The 17,984-nt window shown below is 39.6% G+C and overlaps 22 non-coding genes across 22 annotated transcripts; all 22 read left to right on the forward strand.

Moving 5' to 3' along the window:
• Positions 1-88: 88 nt before the first annotated feature.
• TRNAE-CUC (transfer RNA glutamic acid (anticodon CUC)) lies at positions 89-160 on the forward strand. The gene has a single exon. It is a non-coding gene; the product is annotated as a tRNA-Glu (tRNA).
• Positions 161-645: 485 nt separating this feature from the next.
• On the forward strand, positions 646-717 carry TRNAE-CUC (transfer RNA glutamic acid (anticodon CUC)). The gene has a single exon. It is a non-coding gene; the product is annotated as a tRNA-Glu (tRNA).
• Positions 718-1,199: 482 nt separating this feature from the next.
• On the forward strand, positions 1,200-1,271 carry TRNAE-CUC (transfer RNA glutamic acid (anticodon CUC)). Its single transcript has one exon. It is a non-coding gene; the product is annotated as a tRNA-Glu (tRNA).
• A 481-nt stretch (positions 1,272-1,752) lies between these two features.
• TRNAE-CUC (transfer RNA glutamic acid (anticodon CUC)) lies at positions 1,753-1,824 on the forward strand. Its single transcript has one exon. It is a non-coding gene; the product is annotated as a tRNA-Glu (tRNA).
• Positions 1,825-2,306: 482 nt separating this feature from the next.
• Positions 2,307-2,378, forward strand: TRNAE-CUC (transfer RNA glutamic acid (anticodon CUC)). The gene has a single exon. It is a non-coding gene; the product is annotated as a tRNA-Glu (tRNA).
• Positions 2,379-2,863: 485 nt separating this feature from the next.
• Positions 2,864-2,935, forward strand: TRNAE-CUC (transfer RNA glutamic acid (anticodon CUC)). The gene has a single exon. It is a non-coding gene; the product is annotated as a tRNA-Glu (tRNA).
• A 1,042-nt stretch (positions 2,936-3,977) lies between these two features.
• On the forward strand, positions 3,978-4,049 carry TRNAE-CUC (transfer RNA glutamic acid (anticodon CUC)). Its single transcript has one exon. It is a non-coding gene; the product is annotated as a tRNA-Glu (tRNA).
• Positions 4,050-4,534: 485 nt separating this feature from the next.
• Positions 4,535-4,606, forward strand: TRNAE-CUC (transfer RNA glutamic acid (anticodon CUC)). The gene has a single exon. It is a non-coding gene; the product is annotated as a tRNA-Glu (tRNA).
• Positions 4,607-5,645: 1,039 nt separating this feature from the next.
• Positions 5,646-5,717, forward strand: TRNAE-CUC (transfer RNA glutamic acid (anticodon CUC)). The gene has a single exon. It is a non-coding gene; the product is annotated as a tRNA-Glu (tRNA).
• Positions 5,718-7,311: 1,594 nt separating this feature from the next.
• On the forward strand, positions 7,312-7,383 carry TRNAE-CUC (transfer RNA glutamic acid (anticodon CUC)). Its single transcript has one exon. It is a non-coding gene; the product is annotated as a tRNA-Glu (tRNA).
• Positions 7,384-8,421: 1,038 nt separating this feature from the next.
• On the forward strand, positions 8,422-8,493 carry TRNAE-CUC (transfer RNA glutamic acid (anticodon CUC)). Its single transcript has one exon. It is a non-coding gene; the product is annotated as a tRNA-Glu (tRNA).
• Positions 8,494-8,978: 485 nt separating this feature from the next.
• TRNAE-CUC (transfer RNA glutamic acid (anticodon CUC)) lies at positions 8,979-9,050 on the forward strand. Its single transcript has one exon. It is a non-coding gene; the product is annotated as a tRNA-Glu (tRNA).
• A 485-nt stretch (positions 9,051-9,535) lies between these two features.
• TRNAE-CUC (transfer RNA glutamic acid (anticodon CUC)) lies at positions 9,536-9,607 on the forward strand. The gene has a single exon. It is a non-coding gene; the product is annotated as a tRNA-Glu (tRNA).
• A 485-nt stretch (positions 9,608-10,092) lies between these two features.
• On the forward strand, positions 10,093-10,164 carry TRNAE-CUC (transfer RNA glutamic acid (anticodon CUC)). Its single transcript has one exon. It is a non-coding gene; the product is annotated as a tRNA-Glu (tRNA).
• A 485-nt stretch (positions 10,165-10,649) lies between these two features.
• On the forward strand, positions 10,650-10,721 carry TRNAE-CUC (transfer RNA glutamic acid (anticodon CUC)). Its single transcript has one exon. It is a non-coding gene; the product is annotated as a tRNA-Glu (tRNA).
• A 1,039-nt stretch (positions 10,722-11,760) lies between these two features.
• Positions 11,761-11,832, forward strand: TRNAE-CUC (transfer RNA glutamic acid (anticodon CUC)). The gene has a single exon. It is a non-coding gene; the product is annotated as a tRNA-Glu (tRNA).
• A 482-nt stretch (positions 11,833-12,314) lies between these two features.
• Positions 12,315-12,386, forward strand: TRNAE-CUC (transfer RNA glutamic acid (anticodon CUC)). The gene has a single exon. It is a non-coding gene; the product is annotated as a tRNA-Glu (tRNA).
• Positions 12,387-13,424: 1,038 nt separating this feature from the next.
• Positions 13,425-13,496, forward strand: TRNAE-CUC (transfer RNA glutamic acid (anticodon CUC)). The gene has a single exon. It is a non-coding gene; the product is annotated as a tRNA-Glu (tRNA).
• Positions 13,497-13,981: 485 nt separating this feature from the next.
• Positions 13,982-14,053, forward strand: TRNAE-CUC (transfer RNA glutamic acid (anticodon CUC)). The gene has a single exon. It is a non-coding gene; the product is annotated as a tRNA-Glu (tRNA).
• A 1,581-nt stretch (positions 14,054-15,634) lies between these two features.
• TRNAE-CUC (transfer RNA glutamic acid (anticodon CUC)) lies at positions 15,635-15,706 on the forward strand. The gene has a single exon. It is a non-coding gene; the product is annotated as a tRNA-Glu (tRNA).
• Positions 15,707-16,732: 1,026 nt separating this feature from the next.
• TRNAE-CUC (transfer RNA glutamic acid (anticodon CUC)) lies at positions 16,733-16,804 on the forward strand. Its single transcript has one exon. It is a non-coding gene; the product is annotated as a tRNA-Glu (tRNA).
• A 483-nt stretch (positions 16,805-17,287) lies between these two features.
• On the forward strand, positions 17,288-17,359 carry TRNAA-CGC (transfer RNA alanine (anticodon CGC)). The gene has a single exon. It is a non-coding gene; the product is annotated as a tRNA-Ala (tRNA).
• Positions 17,360-17,984: the final 625 nt, after the last annotated feature.

The raw sequence follows: 17,984 nt of genomic DNA on the forward strand, positions 1-17,984 counted from the left end.
CCATCGCAACATGGATAAATTAAAGCAAGTAATGACTTTTTACTTTATTCATTTTTTTTTTATATTACATACACAAAATCTTATCTGCTCCCATATGGTCTAGCGGTTAGGATTCCTGGTTCTCACCCAGGTGGCCTGGGTTCGACTCCCGGTATGGGAATGAGCCTCCATTTAGACTTGAACTTGCATTCGATGGTCGAGTGGGTCAGTTTAATGTTTCTGGATGAAAGTGCTTTTGTGGCCAAAAATCTGAATGTGCCTTTTCTTCATTTTGCACAAGATACTATTTTGGCTTTAGGTTTTGAATAATTACCATCTCTCCCTTATCACTCCAAGTTGTCAAGGAAGTCAGAAGCACCATTGTCCTCTCCGTCAATTTGGCTTTCCTTCATTTTTGATTGATAATGTTTTGGCATTCAATGTAAAAGAGCTGTGGCCTTCAAGTCTGGTGGAAGAAAAAAGCCATGAAAATAGGAAAGAAAAGTACCCCATTTGAAGTTCAAACTAAGACTGACACACTACCTACTGCACTAGCGAGACCAGACATTTTCACCCCATCGCAACATGGATAAATTAAAGCAAGTAATGACTTTTTATTTTGTTCTTTTATTTATTTTTATATTACTTACTCTAAACCTTATCTGCTCCCATATGGTCTAGCGGTCAGGATTCCTGGTTCTCACCCAGGTGGCCCGGGTTCGACCCCCGGTATGGGAATGAGCCTCCATTTAGACTTGAACCTGCATTCGATGGTCAAGTGGGTCAGTTTAATGTTTCTGGATGAAAGTGCTTTTGTGGCCAAAAATCTGAATGTGCCTTTTCTTCATTTTGCACAAGATACTATTTTGGCTTTAGGTTTTGAATAATTACCATCTCTCCCTTATCACTCCAAGTTGTCAAGGAAGTCAGAAGCACCATTGTCCTCTCCGTCAATTTGGCTTTCCTTCATTTTTGATTGATAATGTTTTGGCATTCAATGTAAAAGAGCTGTGGCCTTCAAGTCTGGTGGAAGAAAAAAGCCATGAAAATAGGAAAGAAAAGTACCCCATTTGAAGTTCAAACTAAGACTGACACACTACCTACTGCACTAGCGAGACCAGACATTTTCACCCCATCGCAACATGGATAAATTAAAGCAAGTAATGACTTTTTACTTTATTCATTTTTTTTTTATATTACATACACAAAATCTTATCTGCTCCCATATGGTCTAGCGGTTAGGATTCCTGGTTCTCACCCAGGTGGCCTGGGTTCGACTCCCGGTATGGGAATGAGCCTCCATTTAGACTTGAACTTGCATTCGATGGTCGAGTGGGTCAGTTTAATGTTTCTGGATGAAAGTGCTTTTGTGGCCAAAAATCTGAATGTGCCTTTTCTTCATTTTGCACAAGATACTATTTTGGCTTTAGGTTTTGAATAATTACCATCTCTCCCTTATCACTCCAAGTTGTCAAGGAAGTCAGAAGCACCATTGTCCTCTCCGTCAATTTGGCTTTCCTTCATTTTTGATTGATAATGTTTTGGCATTCAATGTAAAAGAGCTGTGGCCTTCAAGTCTGGTGGAAGAAAAAAGCCATGAAAATAGGAAAGAAAAGTACCCCATTTGAAGTTCAAACTAAGACTGACACACTACCTACTGCACTAGCGAGACCAGACATTTTCACCCCATCGCAACATGGATAAATTAAAGCAAGTAATGACTTTTTACTTTATTATTTTTTTATTTTATTACATACACAAAACCTTATCTGCTCCCATATGGTCTAGCGGTTAGGATTCCTGGTTCTCACCCAGGTGGCCTGGGTTCGACTCCCGGTATGGGAATGAGCCTCCATTTAGACTTGAACTTGCATTCGATGGTCGAGTGGGTCAGTTTAATGTTTCTGGATGAAAGTGCTTTTGTGGCCAAAAATCTGAATGTGCCTTTTCTTCATTTTGCACAAGATACTATTTTGGCTTTAGGTTTTGAATAATTCCCATCTCTCCCTTATCACTCCAAGTTGTCAAGGAAGTCAGAAGCACCATTGTCCTCTCCGTCAATTTGGCTTTCCTTCATTTTTGATTGATAATGTTTTGGCATTCAATGTAAAAGAGCTGTGGCCTTCAAGTCTGGTGGAAGAAAAAAGCCATGAAAATAGGAAAGAAAAGTACCCCATTTGAAGTTCAAACTAAGACTGACACACTACCTACTGCACTAGCGAGACCAGACATTTTCACCCCATCGCAACATGGATAAATTAAAGCAAGTAATGACTTTTTACTTTATTCATTTTTTTTTTATATTACATACACAAAATCTTATCTGCTCCCATATGGTCTAGCGGTTAGGATTCCTGGTTCTCACCCAGGTGGCCTGGGTTCGACTCCCGGTATGGGAATGAGCCTCCATTTAGACTTGAACTTGCATTCGATGGTCGAGTGGGTCAGTTTAATGTTTCTGGATGAAAGTGCTTTTGTGGCCAAAAATCTGAATGTGCCTTTTCTTCATTTTGCACAAGATACTATTTTGGCTTTAGGTTTTGAATAATTACCATCTCTCCCTTATCACTCCAAGTTGTCAAGGAAGTCAGAAGCACCATTGTCCTCTCCGTCAATTTGGCTTTCCTTCATTTTTGATTGATAATGTTTTGGCATTCAATGTAAAAGAGCTGTGGCCTTCAAGTCTGGTGGAAGAAAAAAGCCATGAAAATAGGAAAGAAAAGTACCCCATTTGAAGTTCAAACTAAGACTGACACACTACCTACTGCACTAGCGAGACCAGACATTTTCACCCCATCGCAACATGGATAAATTAAAGCAAGTAATGACTTTTTATTTTGTTCTTTTATTTATTTTTATATTACTTACTCTAAACCTTATCTGCTCCCATATGGTCTAGCGGTCAGGATTCCTGGTTCTCACCCAGGTGGCCCGGGTTCAACCCCCGGTATGGGAATGAGCCTCCATTTAGACTTGAACCTGCATTCGATGGTCAAGTGGGTCAGTTTAATGTTTCTGGATGAAAGTGCTTTTGTGGCCAAAAATCTGAATGTGCCTTTTCTTCATTTTGCACAAGATACTATTTTGGCTTTAGGTTTTGAATAATTACCATCTCTCCCTTATCACTCCAAGTTGTCAAGGAAGTCAGAAGCACCATTGTCCTCTCCGTCAATTTGGCTTTCCTTCATTTTTGATTGATAATGTTTTGGCATTCAATGTAAAAGAGCTGTGGCTTTCAAGTCTGGTGGAAGAAAAAAGCCATGAAAATAGGAAAGAAAAGTACCCCATTTGAAGTTCAAACTAAGACTGACACACTACCTACTGCACTAGCGAGACCAGACATTTTCACCCCATCGCAACATGGATAAATTAAAGCAAGTAATGACTTTTTATTTTGTTCTTTTATTTATTTTTATATTACTTACTCTAAACCTTATCTGCTCCCATATGGTCTAGCGGTTAGGATTCCTGGTTCTCACCCAGGTGGCCCAGGTTTGAGTCCCGATATGGGAATGAGCCTCCATTTAGACTTGGACCTGCATTCGATGGTCCAGTGGGTCAGTTTAGTGTTTCTGGATGAAAGTGCTTTTGTTGTCAAAAATCTGAATGTGCCTTTTCTTCATTTTGCACAAGATGCTATTTTGGCTTTAGGTTTTGAATAATTACCATCTCTCCCTTATCACTCCAAGTTGTCAAGGAAGTCAGAAGCACCATTGTCCTCTCCGTCAATTTGGCTTTCCTTCATTTTTGATTGATAATGTTTTGGCATTCAATGTAAAAGAGCTGTGGCCTTCAAGTCTGGTGGAAGAAAAAAGCCATGAAAATAGGAAAGAAAAGTACCCCATTTGAAGTTCAAACTAAGACTGACACACTACCTACTGCACTAGCGAGACCAGACATTTTCACCCCATCGCAACATGGATAAATTAAAGCAAGTAATGACTTTTTATTTTGTTCTTTTATTTATTTTTATATTACTTACTCTAAACCTTATCTGCTCCCATATGGTCTAGCGGTTAGGATTCCTGGTTCTCACCCAGGTGGCCCAGGTTTGAGTCCCGGTATGGGAATGAGCCTCCATTTAGACTTGAACCTGCATTTGATGGTCGAGTGGGTCAGTTTAATGTTTCTGGATGAAAGTGCTTTTGTGGCCAAAAATCTGAATGTGCCTTTTCTTCATTTTGCACAAGATACTATTTTGGCTTTAGGTTTTGAATAATTACCATCTCTCCCTTATCACTCCAAGTTGTCAAGGAAGTCAGAAGCACCATTGTCCTCTCCGTCAATTTGGCTTTCCTTCATTTTTGATTGATAATGTTTTGGCATTCAATGTAAAAGAGCTGTGGCCTTCAAGTCTGGTGGAAGAAAAAAGCCATGAAAATAGGAAAGAAAAGTACCCCATTTGAAGTTCAAACTAAGACTGACACACTACCTACTGCACTAGTGAGACCAGACATTTTCACCCCATCGCAACATGGATAAATTAAAGCAAGTAATGACTTTTTATTTTGTTCTTTTATTTATTTTTATATTACTTACTCTAAACCTTATATGCTCCCATATGGTCTAGCGGTTAGGATTCCTGGTTCTCACCCAGGTGGCCCGGGTTCGACCCCCGGTATGGGAATGAGCCTCCATTTAGACTTGAACCTGCATTCGATGGTCGAGTGGGTCAGTTTAATGTTTCTGGATGAAAGTGCTTTTGTGGCCAAAAATCTGAATGTGCCTTTTCTTCATTTTGCACAAGATACTATTTTGGCTTTAGGTTTTGAATAATTACCATCTCTCCCTTATCACTCCAAGTTGTCAAGGAAGTCAGAAGCACCATTGTCCTCTCCGTCAATTTGGCTTTCCTTCATTTTTGATTGATAATGTTTTGGCATTCAATGTAAAAGAGCTGTGGCTTTCAAGTCTGGTGGAAGAAAAAAGCCATGAAAATAGGAAAGAAAAGTACCCCATTTGAAGTTCAAACTAAGACTGACACACTACCTACTGCACTAGCGAGACCAGACATTTTCACCCCATCGCAACATGGATAAGTTAAAGCAAGTAATGACTTTTTATTTTGTTCTTTTATTTATTTTTATATTACTTACTCTAAACCTTATCTGCTCCCATATGGTCTAGCGGTTAGGATTCCTGGTTCTCACCCAGGTGGCCCAGGTTTGAGTCTCGGTATGGGAATGAGCCTCCATTTAGACTTGAACCTGCATTCGATGGTCCAGTGGGTCAGTTTAATGTTTCTGGATGAAAGTGCTTTTGTTGTCAAAAATCTGAATGTGCCTTTTCTTCATTTTGCACAAGATGCTATTTTGGCTTTAGGTTTTGAATAATTACCATCTCTCCCTTATCACTCCAAGTTGTCAAGGAAGTCAGAAGCACCATTGTCCTCTCCGTCAATTTGGCTTTCCTTCATTTTTGATTGATAATGTTTTGCCATTCAATGTAAAAGAGCTGTGGCCTTCAAGTCTGGTGGAAGAAAAAAGCCATGAAAATAGGAAAGAAAAGTACCCCATTTGAAGTTCAAACTAAGACTGACACACTACCTACTGCACTAGCGAGACCAGACATTTTCACCCCATCGCAACATGGATAAATTAAAGCAAGTAATGACTTTTTACTTTATTCATTTTTTTTTTATATTACATACACAAAACCTTATCTGCTCCCATATGGTCTAGCGGTTAGGATTCCTTGTTCTCACCCAGGTGGCCCGGGTTCGACCCCCGGTATGGGAATGAGCCTCCATTTAGACTTGAACCTGCATTCGATGGTCGAGTGGGTCAGTTTAATGTTTCTGGATGAAAGTGCTTTTGTGGCCAAAAATCTGAATGTGCCTTTTCTTCATTTTGCACAAGATACTATTTTGGCTTTAGGTTTTGAATAATTACCATCTCTCCCTTATCACTCCAAGTTGTCAAGGAAGTCAGAAGCACCATTGTCCTCTCCGTCAATTTGGCTTTCCTTCATTTTTGATTGATAATGTTTTGGCATTCAATGTAAAAGAGCTGTGGCCTTCAAGTCTGGTGGAAGAAAAAAGCCATGAAAATAGGAAAGAAAAGTACCCCATTTGAAGTTCAAACTAAGACTGACACACTACCTACTGCACTAGCGAGACCAGACATTTTCACCCCATCGCAACATGGATAAATTAAAGCAAGTAATGACTTTTTACTTTATTCATTTTTTTTCTTAAATTACATACACAAAACCTTATCTGCTCCCATATGGTCTAGCGGTTAGGATTCCTGTTTCTCACCCAGGTGGCCCGGGTTCGACTTCCGGTATGGGAATGAGCCTCCATTTAGACTTGAACCTGCATTCGATGGTCGAGTGGGTCAGTTTAATGTTTCTGGATGAAAGTACTTTTGTGGCCAAAAATCTGAATGTGCCTTTTCTTCATTTTGCACAAGATACTATTTTGGCTTTAGGTTTTGAATAATTACCATCTCTCCCTTATCACTCCAAGTTGTCAAGGAAGTCAGAAGCACCATTGTCCTCTCCGTCAATTTGGCTTTCCTTCATTTTTGATTGATAATGTTTTGGCATTCAATGTAAAAGAGCTGTGGCTTTCAAGTCTGGTGGAAGAAAAAAGCCATGAAAATAGGAAAGAAAAGTACCCCATTTGAAGTTCAAACTAAGACTGACACACTACCTACTGCACTAGCGAGACCAGACATTTTCACCCCATCGCAACATGGATAAGTTAAAGCAAGTAATGACTTTTTATTTTGTTCTTTTATTTATTTTTATATTACTTACTCTAAACCTTATCTGCTCCCATATGGTCTAGCGGTTAGGATTCCTGGTTCTCACCCAGGTGGCCCAGGTTTGAGTCTCGGTATGGGAATGAGCCTCCATTTAGACTTGAACCTGCATTCGATGGTCCAGTGGGTCAGTTTAATGTTTCTGGATGAAAGTGCTTTTGTTGTCAAAAATCTGAATGTGCCTTTTCTTCATTTTGCACAAGATGCTATTTTGGCTTTAGGTTTTGAATAATTACCATCTCTCCCTTATCACTCCAAGTTGTCAAGGAAGTCAGAAGCACCATTGTCCTCTCCGTCAATTTGGCTTTCCTTCATTTTTGATTGATAATGTTTTGCCATTCAATGTAAAAGAGCTGTGGCCTTCAAGTCTGGTGGAAGAAAAAAGCCATGAAAATAGGAAAGAAAAGTACCCCATTTGAAGTTCAAACTAAGACTGACACACTACCTACTGCACTAGCGAGACCAGACATTTTCACCCCATCGCAACATGGATAAATTAAAGCAAGTAATGACTTTTTACTTTATTCATTTTTTTTTTATATTACATACACAAAACCTTATCTGCTCCCATATGGTCTAGCGGTTAGGATTCCTTGTTCTCACCCAGGTGGCCTGGGTTCGACCCCCGGTATGGGAATGAGCCTCCATTTAGACTTGAACCTGCATTCGATGGTCGAGTGGGTCAGTTTAATGTTTCTGGATGAAAGTGCTTTTGTGGCCAAAAATCTGAATGTGCCTTTTCTTCATTTTGCACAAGATACTATTTTGGCTTTAGGTTTTGAATAATTACCATCTCTCCCTTATCACTCCAAGTTGTCAAGGAAGTCAGAAGCACCATTGTCCTCTCCGTCAATTTGGCTTTCCTTCATTTTTGATTGATAATGTTTTGGCATTCAATGTAAAAGAGCTGTGGCCTTCAAGTCTGGTGGAAGAAAAAAGCCATGAAAATAGGAAAGAAAAGTACCCCATTTGAAGTTCAAACTAAGACTGACACACTACCTACTGCACTAGCGAGACCAGACATTTTCACCCCATCGCAACATGGATAAATTAAAGCAAGTAATGACTTTTTACTTTATTCATTTTTTTTCTTAAATTACATACACAAAACCTTATCTGCTCCCATATGGTCTAGCGGTTAGGATTCCTGTTTCTCACCCAGGTGGCCCGGGTTCGACTTCCGGTATGGGAATGAGCCTCCATTTAGACTTGAACCTGCATTCGATGGTCGAGTGGGTCAGTTTAATGTTTCTGGATGAAAGTACTTTTGTGGCCAAAAATCTGAATGTGCCTTTTCTTCATTTTGCACAAGATACTATTTTGGCTTTAGGTTTTGAATAATTACCATCTCTCCCTTATCACTCCAAGTTGTCAAGGAAGTCAGAAGCACCATTGTCCTCTCCGTCAATTTGGCTTTCCTTCATTTTTGATTGATAATGTTTTGGCATTCAATGTAAAAGAGCTGTGGCTTTCAAGTCTGGTGGAAGAAAAAAGCCATGAAAATAGGAAAGAAAAGTACCCCATTTGAAGTTCAAACTAAGACTGACACACTACCTACTGCACTAGCGAGACCAGACATTTTCACCCCATCGCAACATGGATAAATTAAAGCAAGTAATGACTTTTTACTTTATTCATTTTTTTTTTTATATTACATGCACAAAACCTTATCTGCTCCCATATGTTCTAGCGGTTAGGATTCCTGGTTCTCACCCAGGTGGCCCGGGTTCGACTTCCGGTATGGGAATGAGCCTCCATTTAGACTTGAACCTGCATTCGATGGTCGAGTGGGTCAGTTTAATGTTTCTGGATGAAAGTGCTTTTGTGGCCAAAAATCTGAATGTGCCTTTTCTTCATTTTGCACAAGATACTATTTTGGCTTTAGGTTTTGAATAATTACCATCTCTCCCTTATCACTCCAAGTTGTCAAGGAAGTCAGAAGCACCATTGTCCTCTCCGTCAATTTGGCTTTCCTTCATTTTTGATTGATAATGTTTTGGCATTCAATGTAAAAGAGCTGTGGCTTTCAAGTCTGGTGGAAGAAAAAAGCCATGAAAATAGGAAAGAAAAGTACCCCATTTGAAGTTCAAACTAAGACTGACACACTACCTACTGCACTAGCGAGACCAGACATTTTCACCCCATCGCAACATGGATTAATTAAAGCAAGTAATGACTTTTTATTTTGTTCTTTTATTTATTTTTATATTACTTACTCTAAACCTTATCTGCTCCCATATGGTCTAGCGGTTAGGATTCCTGGTTCTCACCCAGGTGGCCCAGGTTTGAGTCCCGGTATGGGAATGAGCCTCCATTTAGACTTGAACCTGCATTCGATGGTCCAGTGGGTCAGTTTAATGTTTCTGGATGAAAGTGCTTTTGTGGCCAAAAATCTGAATGTGCCTTTTCTTCATTTTGCACAAGATACTATTTTGGCTTTAGGTTTTGAATAATTACCATCTCTCCCTTATCACTCCAAGTTGTCAAGGAAGTCAGAAGCACCATTGTCCTCTCCGTCAATTTGGCTTTCCTTCATTTTTGATTGATAATGTTTTGGCATTCAATGTAAAAGAGCTGTGGCTTTCAAGTCTGGTGGAAGAAAAAAGCCATGAAAATAGGAAAGAAAAGTACCCCATTTGAAGTTCAAACTAAGACTGACACACTACCTACTGCACTAGCGAGACCAGACATTTTCACCCCATCGCAACATGGATAAATTAAAGCAAGTAATGACTTTTTATTTTGTTCTTTTATTTATTTTTATATTACTTACTCTAAACCTTATCTGCTCCCATATGGTCTAGCGGTTAGGATTCCTGGTTCTCACCCAGGTGGCCCGGGTTCGACCCCCGGTATGGGAATGAGCCTCCATTTAGACTTGAACCTGCATTCGATGGTCCAGTGGGTCAGTTTAATGTTTCTGGATGAAAGTGCTTTTGTGGCCAAAAATCTGAATGTGCCTTTTCTTCATTTTGCACAAGATACTATTTTGGCTTTAGGTTTTGAATAATTACCATCTCTCCCTTATCACTCCAAGTTGTCAAGGAAGTCAGAAGCACCATTGTCCTCTCCGTCAATTTGGCTTTCCTTCATTTTTGATTGATAATGTTTTGGCATTCAATGTAAAAGAGCTGTGGCTTTCAAGTCTGGTGGAAGAAAAAAGCCATGAAAATAGGAAAGAAAAGTACCCCATTTGAAGTTCAAACTAAGACTGACACACTACCTACTGCACTAGCGAGACCAGACATTTTCACCCCATCGCAACATGGATAAATTAAAGCAAGTAATAACTTTTTATTTTGTTCTTTTATTTATTTTTATATTACTTACTCTAAACCTTATCTGCTCCCATATGGTCTAGCGGTTAGGATTCCTGGTTCTCACCCAGGTTGCCCGGGTTCGACTCCCGGTATGGGAATGAGCCTCCATTTAGTCTTGAACCTGCATTCGATCGTCGAGTGGGTCAGTTTAATGTTTCTGGATGAAAGTGCTTTTGTGGCCAAAAATCTGAATGTGCCTTTTCTTCATTTTGCACAAGATACTATTTTGGCTTTAGGTTTTGAATAATTACCATCTCTCCCTTATCACTCCAAGTTGTCAAGGAAGTCAGAAGCACCATTGTCCTCTCCGTCAATTTGGCTTTCCTTCATTTTTGATTGATAATGTTTTGGCATTCAATGTAAAAGAGCTGTGGCCTTCAAGTCTGGTGGAAGAAAAAAGCCATGAAAATAGGAAAGAAAAGTACCCCATTTGAAGTTCAAACTAAGACTGACACACTACCTACTGCACTAGCGAGACCAGACATTTTCACCCCATCGCAACATGGATAAATTAAAGCAAGTAATGACTTTTTATTTTGTTCTTTTATTTATTTTTATATTACTTACTCTAAACCTTATCTGCTCCCATATGGTCTAGCGGTTAGGATTCCTGGTTCTCACCCAGGTGGCCCAGGTTTGAGTCCCGGTATGGGAATGAGCCTCCATTTAGACTTGAACCTGCATTCGATGGTCAAGTGGGTCAGTTTAATGTTTCTGGATGAAAGTGCTTTTGTGGCCAAAAATCTGAATGTGCCTTTTCTTCATTTTGCACAAGATACTATTTTGGCTTTAGGTTTTGAATAATTACCATCTCTCCCTTATCACTCCAAGTTGTCAAGGAAGTCAGAAGCACCATTGTCCTCTCCGTCAATTTGGCTTTCCTTCATTTTTGATTGATAATGTTTTGGCATTCAATGTAAAAGAGCTGTGGCCTTCAAGTCTGGTGGAAGAAAAAAGCCATGAAAATAGGAAAGAAAAGTACCCCATTTGAAGTTCAAACTAAGACTGACACACTACCTACTGCACTAGCGAGACCAGACATTTTCACCCCATCGCAACATGGATAAGTTAAAGCAAGTAATGACTTTTTATTTTGTTCTTTTATTTATTTTTATATTACTTACTCTAAACCTTATCTGCTCCCATATGGTCTAGCGGTTAGGATTCCTGGTTCTCACCCAGGTGGCCCAGGTTTGAGTCTCGGTATGGGAATGAGCCTCCATTTAGACTTGTACCTGCATTCGATGGTCCAGTGGGTCAGTTTAATGTTTCTGGATGAAAGTGCTTTTGTTGTCAAAAATCTGAATGTGCCTTTTCTTCATTTTGCACAAGATGCTATTTTGGCTTTAGGTTTTGAATAATTACCATCTCTCCCTTATCACTCCAAGTTGTCAAGGAAGTCAGAAGCACCATTGTCCTCTCCGTCAATTTGGCTTTCCTTCATTTTTGATTGATAATGTTTTGCCATTCAATGTAAAAGAGCTGTGGCCTTCAAGTCTGGTGGAAGAAAAAAGCCATGAAAATAGGAAAGAAAAGTACCCCATTTGAAGTTCAAACTAAGACTGACACACTACCTACTGCACTAGCGAGACCAGACATTTTCACCCCATCGCAACATGGATAAATTAAAGCAAGTAATGACTTTTTACTTTATTAATTTTTTTTTTATATTACATACACAAAACCTTATCTGCTCCCATATGGTCTAGCGGTTAGGATTCCTTGTTCTCACCCAGGTGGCCCGGGTTCGACCCCCGGTATGGGAATGAGCCTCCATTTAGACTTGAACCTGCATTCGATGGTCGAGTGGGTCAGTTTAATGTTTCTGGATGAAAGTGCTTTTGTGGCCAAAAATCTGAATGTGCCTTTTCTTCATTTTGCACAAGATACTATTTTGGCTTTAGGTTTTGAATAATTACCATCTCTCCCTTATCACTCCAAGTTGTCAAGGAAGTCAGAAGCACCATTGTCCTCTCCGTCAATTTGGCTTTCCTTCATTTTTGATTGATAATGTTTTGGCATTCAATGTAAAAGAGCTGTGGCCTTCAAGTCTGGTGGAAGAAAAAAGCCATGAAAATAGGAAAGAAAAGTACCCCATTTGAAGTTCAAACTAAGACTGACACACTACCTACTGCACTAGCGAGACCAGACATTTTCACCCCATCGCAACATGGATAAATTAAAGCAAGTAATGACTTTTTACTTTATTAATTTTTTTTTTATATTACATACACAAAACCTTATCTGCTCCCATATGGTCTAGCGGTTAGGATTCCTTGTTCTCACCCAGGTGGCCCGGGTTCGACCCCCGGTATGGGAATGAGCCTCCATTTAGACTTGAACCTGCATTCGATGGTCGAGTGGGTCAGTTTAATGTTTCTGGATGAAAGTGCTTTTGTGGCCAAAAATCTGAATGTGCCTTTTCTTCATTTTGCACAAGATACTATTTTGGCTTTAGGTTTTGAATAATTACCATCTCTCCCTTATCACTCCAAGTTGTCAAGGAAGTCAGAAGCACCATTGTCCTCTCCGTCAATTTGGCTTTCCTTCATTTTTGATTGATAATGTTTTGGCATTCAATGTAAAAGAGCTGTGGCCTTCAAGTCTGGTGGAAGAAAAAAGCCATGAAAATAGGAAAGAAAAGTACCCCATTTGAAGTTCAAACTAAGACTGACACACTACCTACTGCACTAGCGAGACCAGACATTTTCACCCCATCGCAACATGGATAAATTAAAGCAAGTAATGACTTTTTACTTTATTCATTTTTTTTTTTAAATTACATACACAAAACCTTATCTGCTCCCATATGGTCTAGCGGTTAGGATTCCTGTTTCTCACCCAGGTGGCCCGGGTTCGACTTCCGGTATGGGAATGAGCCTCCATTTAGACTTGAACCTGCATTCGATGGTCGAGTGGGTCAGTTTAATGTTTCTGGATGAAAGTACTTTTGTGGCCAAAAATCTGAATGTGCCTTTTCTTCATTTTGCACAAGATACTATTTTGGCTTTAGGTTTTGAATAATTACCATCTCTCCCTTATCACTCCAAGTTGTCAAGGAAGTCAGAAGCACCATTGTCCTCTCCGTCAATTTGGCTTTCCTTCATTTTTGATTGATAATGTTTTGGCATTCAATGTAAAAGAGCTGTGGCTTTCAAGTCTGGTGGAAGAAAAAAGCCATGAAAATAGGAAAGAAAAGTACCCCATTTGAAGTTCAAACTAAGACTGACACACTACCTACTGCACTAGCGAGACCAGACATTTTCACCCCATCGCAACATGGATAAATTAAAGCAAGTAATGACTTTTTACTTTATTCATTTTTTTTTTTATATTACATACACAAAACCTTATCTGCTCCCATATGGTCTAGCGGTTAGGAATCCTGGTTCTCACCCAGGTGGCCCGGGTTCGACTTCCGGTATGGGAATGAGCCTCCATTTAGACTTGAACCTGCATTCGATGGTCGAGTGGGTCAGTTTAATGTTTCTGGATGAAAGTGCTTTTGTGGCCAAAAATCTGAATGTGCCTTTTCTTCATTTTGCACAAGATACTATTTTGGCTTTAGGTTTTGAATAATTACCATCTCTCCCTTATCACTCCAAGTTGTCAAGGAAGTCAGAAGCACCATTGTCCTCTCCGTCAATTTGGCTTTCCTTCATTTTTGATTGATAATGTTTTGGCATTCAATGTAAAAGAGCTGTGGCCTTCAAGTCTGGTGGAAGAAAAAAGCCATGAAAATAGGAAAGAAAAGTACCCCATTTGAAGTTCAAACTAAGACTGACACACTACCTACTGCACTAGCGAGACCAGACATTTTCACCCCATCGCAACATGGATAAATTAAAGCAAGTAATGACTTTTTATTTTGTTCTTTTATTTATTTTTATATTACTTACTCTAAACCTTATCTGCTCCCATATGGTCTAGCGGTTAGGATTCCTGGTTCTCACCCAGGTGGCCCAGGTTTGAGTCCCGGTATGGGAATGAGCCTCCATTTAGACTTGAACCTGCATTCGATGGTCAAGTGGGTCAGTTTAATGTTTCTGGATGAAAGTGCTTTTGTGGCCAAAAATCTGAATGTGCCTTTTCTTCATTTTGCACAAGATACTATTTTGGCTTTAGGTTTTGAATAATTACCATCTCTCCCTTATCACTCCAAGTTGTCAAGGAAGTCAGAAGCACCATTGTCCTCTCCGTCAATTTGGCTTTCCTTCATTTTTGATTGATAATGTTTTGGCATTCAATGTAAAAGAGCTGTGGCCTTCAAGTCTGGTGGAAGAAAAAAGCCATGAAAATAGGAAAGAAAAGTACCCCATTTGAAGTTCAAACTAAGACTGACACACTACCTACTGCACTAGCGAGACCAGACATTTTCACCCCATCGCAACATGGATAAGTTAAAGCAAGTAATGACTTTTTATTTTGTTCTTTTATTTATTTTTATATTACTTACTCTAAACCTTATCTGCTCCCATATGGTCTAGCGGTTAGGATTCCTGGTTCTCACCCAGGTGGCCCAGGTTTGAGTCTCGGTATGGGAATGAGCCTCCATTTAGACTTGAACCTGCATTCGATGGTCCAGTGGGTCAGTTTAATGTTTCTGGATGAAAGTGCTTTTGTTGTCAAAAATCTGAATGTGCCTTTTCTTCATTTTGCACAAGATGCTATTTTGGCTTTAGGTTTTGAATAATTACCATCTCTCCCTTATCACTCCAAGTTGTCAAGGAAGTCAGAAGCACCATTGTCCTCTCCGTCAATTTGGCTTTCCTTCATTTTTGATTGATAATGTTTTGCCATTCAATGTAAAAGAGCTGTGGCCTTCAAGTCTGGTGGAAGAAAAAAGCCATGAAAATAGGAAAGAAAAGTACCCCATTTGAAGTTCAAACTAAGACTGACACACTACCTACTGCACTAGCGAGACCAGACATTTTCACCCCATCGCAACATGGATAAATTAAAGCAAGTAATGACTTTTTACTTTATTATTTTTTTATTTTATTTTACATACACAAAACCTTATCTGCTCCCATATGGTCTAGCGGTTAGGATTCCTGGTTCTCACCCAGGTGGCCCGGTATGGGAATGAGCCTCCATTTAGACTTGAACCTGCATTCGATGGTCGAGTGGGTCAGTTTAATGTTTCTGGATGAAAGTGCTTTAGTGGCCAAAAATCTGAATGTGCCTTTTCTTCATTTTGCACAAGATACTATTTTGGCTTTAGGTTTTGAATAATTACCATCTCTCCCTTATCACTCCAAGTTGTCAAGGAAGTCAGAAGCACCATTGTCCTCTCCGTCAATTTGGCTTTCCTTCATTTTTGATTGATAATGTTTTGGCATTCAATGTAAAAGAGCTGTGGCCTTCAAGTCTGGTGGAAGAAAAAAGCCATGAAAATAGGAAAGAAAAGTACCCCATTTGAAGTTCAAACTAAGACTGACACACTACCTACTGCACTAGCGAGACCAGACATTTTCACCCCATCGCAACATGGATAAATTAAAGCAAGTAATGACTTTTTACTTTATTCATTTTTTTTTTATATTACATACACAAAATCTTATCTGCTCCCATATGGTCTAGCGGTTAGGATACCTGGTTCTCACCCAGGTGGCCTGGGTTCGACTCCCGGTAAGGGAATGAGCCTCCATTTAGACTTGAACTTGCATTCGATGGTCGAGTGGGTCAGTTTAATGTTTCTGGATGAAAGTGCTTTTGTGGCCAAAAATCTGAATGTGCCTTTTCTTCATTTTGCACAAGATACTATTTTGGCTTTAGGTTTTGAATAATTCCCATCTCTCCCTTATCACTCCAAGTTGTCAAGGAAGTCAGAAGCACCATTGTCCTCTCCGTCAATTTGGCTTTCCTTCATTTTTGATTGATAATGTTTTGCCATTCAATGTAAAAGAGCTGTGGCCTTCAAGTCTGGTGGAAGAAAAAAGCCATGAAAATAGGAAAGAAAAGTACCCCATTTGAAGTTCAAACTAAGACTGACACACTACCTACTGCACTAGCGAGACCAGACATTTTCACCCCATCGCAACATGGATAAATTAAAGCAAGTAATGACTTTTTACTTTATTATTTTTTTATTTTATTTTACATACACAAAACCTTATCTGCTCCCATATGGTCTAGCGGTTAGGATTCCTGGTTCTCACCCAGGTGGCCCGGTATGGGAATGAGCCTCCATTTAGACTTGAACCTGCATTCGATGGTCGAGTGGGTCAGTTTAATGTTTCTGGATGAAAGTGCTTTAGTGGCCAAAAATCTGAATGTGCCTTTTCTTCATTTTGCACAAGATACTATTTTGGCTTTAGGTTTTGAATAATTACCATCTCTCCCTTATCACTCCAAGTTGTCAAGGAAGTCAGAAGCACCATTGTCCTCTCCGTCAATTTGGCTTTCCTTCATTTTTGATTGATAATGTTTTGGCATTCAATGTAAAAGAGCTGTGGCCTTCAAGTCTGGTGGAAGAAAAAAGCCATGAAAATAGGAAAGAAAAGTACCCCATTTGAAGTTCAAACTAAGACTGACACACTACCTACTGCACTAGCGAGACCAGACATTTTCACCCCATCGCAACATGGATAAATTAAAGCAAGTAATGACTTTTTACTTTATTTTTTATTTTTTTTTATTTTACATAAACTAAACCTTATCTGCTCCCATATGGTCTAGCGGTTAGGATTCCTGGTTCTCACCCAGGTGGCCCGGGTTCGACTCCCGGTATGGGAATGAGCCTCCATTTAGACTTGAACTTGCATTCGATGGTCGAGTGGGTCAGTTTAATGTTTCTGGATGAAAGTGCTTTAGTGGCCAAAAATCTGAATGTGCCTTTTCTTCATTTTGCACAAGATGCTATTTTGGCTTTAGGTTTTGAATAATTACCATCTCTCCCTTATCACTCCAAGTTGTCAAGGAAGTCAGAAGCACCATTGTCCTCTCCGTCAATTTGGCTTTCCTTCATTTTTGATTGATAATGTTTTGCCATTCAATGTAAAAGAGCTGTGGCCTTCAAGTCTGGTGGAAGAAAAAAGCCATGAAAATAGGAAAGAAAAGTACCCCATTTGAAGTTCAAACTAAGACTGACACACTACCTACTGCACTAGCGAGACCAGACATTTTCACCCCATCGCAACATGGATAAATTAAAGCAAGTAATGACTTTTTACTTTATTCATTTTTTTTTTAATATTACATACACAAAACCTTATCTGCTCCCATATGGTCTAGCGGTTAGGATTCCTTGTTCGCACCCAGGTGGCCCGGGTTTGACCCCCGGTATGGGAATGAGCCTCCATTTAGACTTGAACCTGCATTTGATGGTCGAGTGGGTCAGTTTAATGTTTCTGGATGAAAGTGCTTTTGTGGCCAAAAATCTGAATGTGCCTTTTCTTCATTTTGCACAAGATACTATTTTGGCTTTAGGTTTTGAATAATTACCATCTCTCCCTTATCACTCCAAGTTGTCAAGGAAGTCAGAAGCACCATTGTCCTCTCCGTCAATTTGGCTTTCCTTCATTTTTGATTGATAATGTTTTGGCATTCAATGTAAAAGAGCTGTGGCCTTCAAGTCTGGTGGAAGAAAAAAGCCATGAAAATAGGAAAGAAAAGTACCCCATTTGAAGTTCAAACTAAGACTGACACACTACCTACTGCACTAGCGAGACCAGACATTTTCACCCCATCGCAACATGGATAAATTAAAGCAAGTAATGACTTTTTACTTTATTCATTTTTTTTTTTAAATTACATACACAAAACCTTATCTGCTCCCATATGGTCTAGCGGTTAGGATTCCAGTTTCTCACCCAGGTGGCCCGGGTTCGACTTCCGGTATGGGAATGAGCCTCCATTTAGACTTGAACCTGCATTCGATGGTCGAGTGGGTCAGTTTAATGTTTCTGGATGAAAG

This window comes from Rhinoderma darwinii, chromosome 3 (genome assembly GCF_050947455.1).
Source record: "Rhinoderma darwinii isolate aRhiDar2 chromosome 3, aRhiDar2.hap1, whole genome shotgun sequence".
Lineage (NCBI taxonomy): Eukaryota > Metazoa > Chordata > Amphibia > Anura > Rhinodermatidae > Rhinoderma > Rhinoderma darwinii.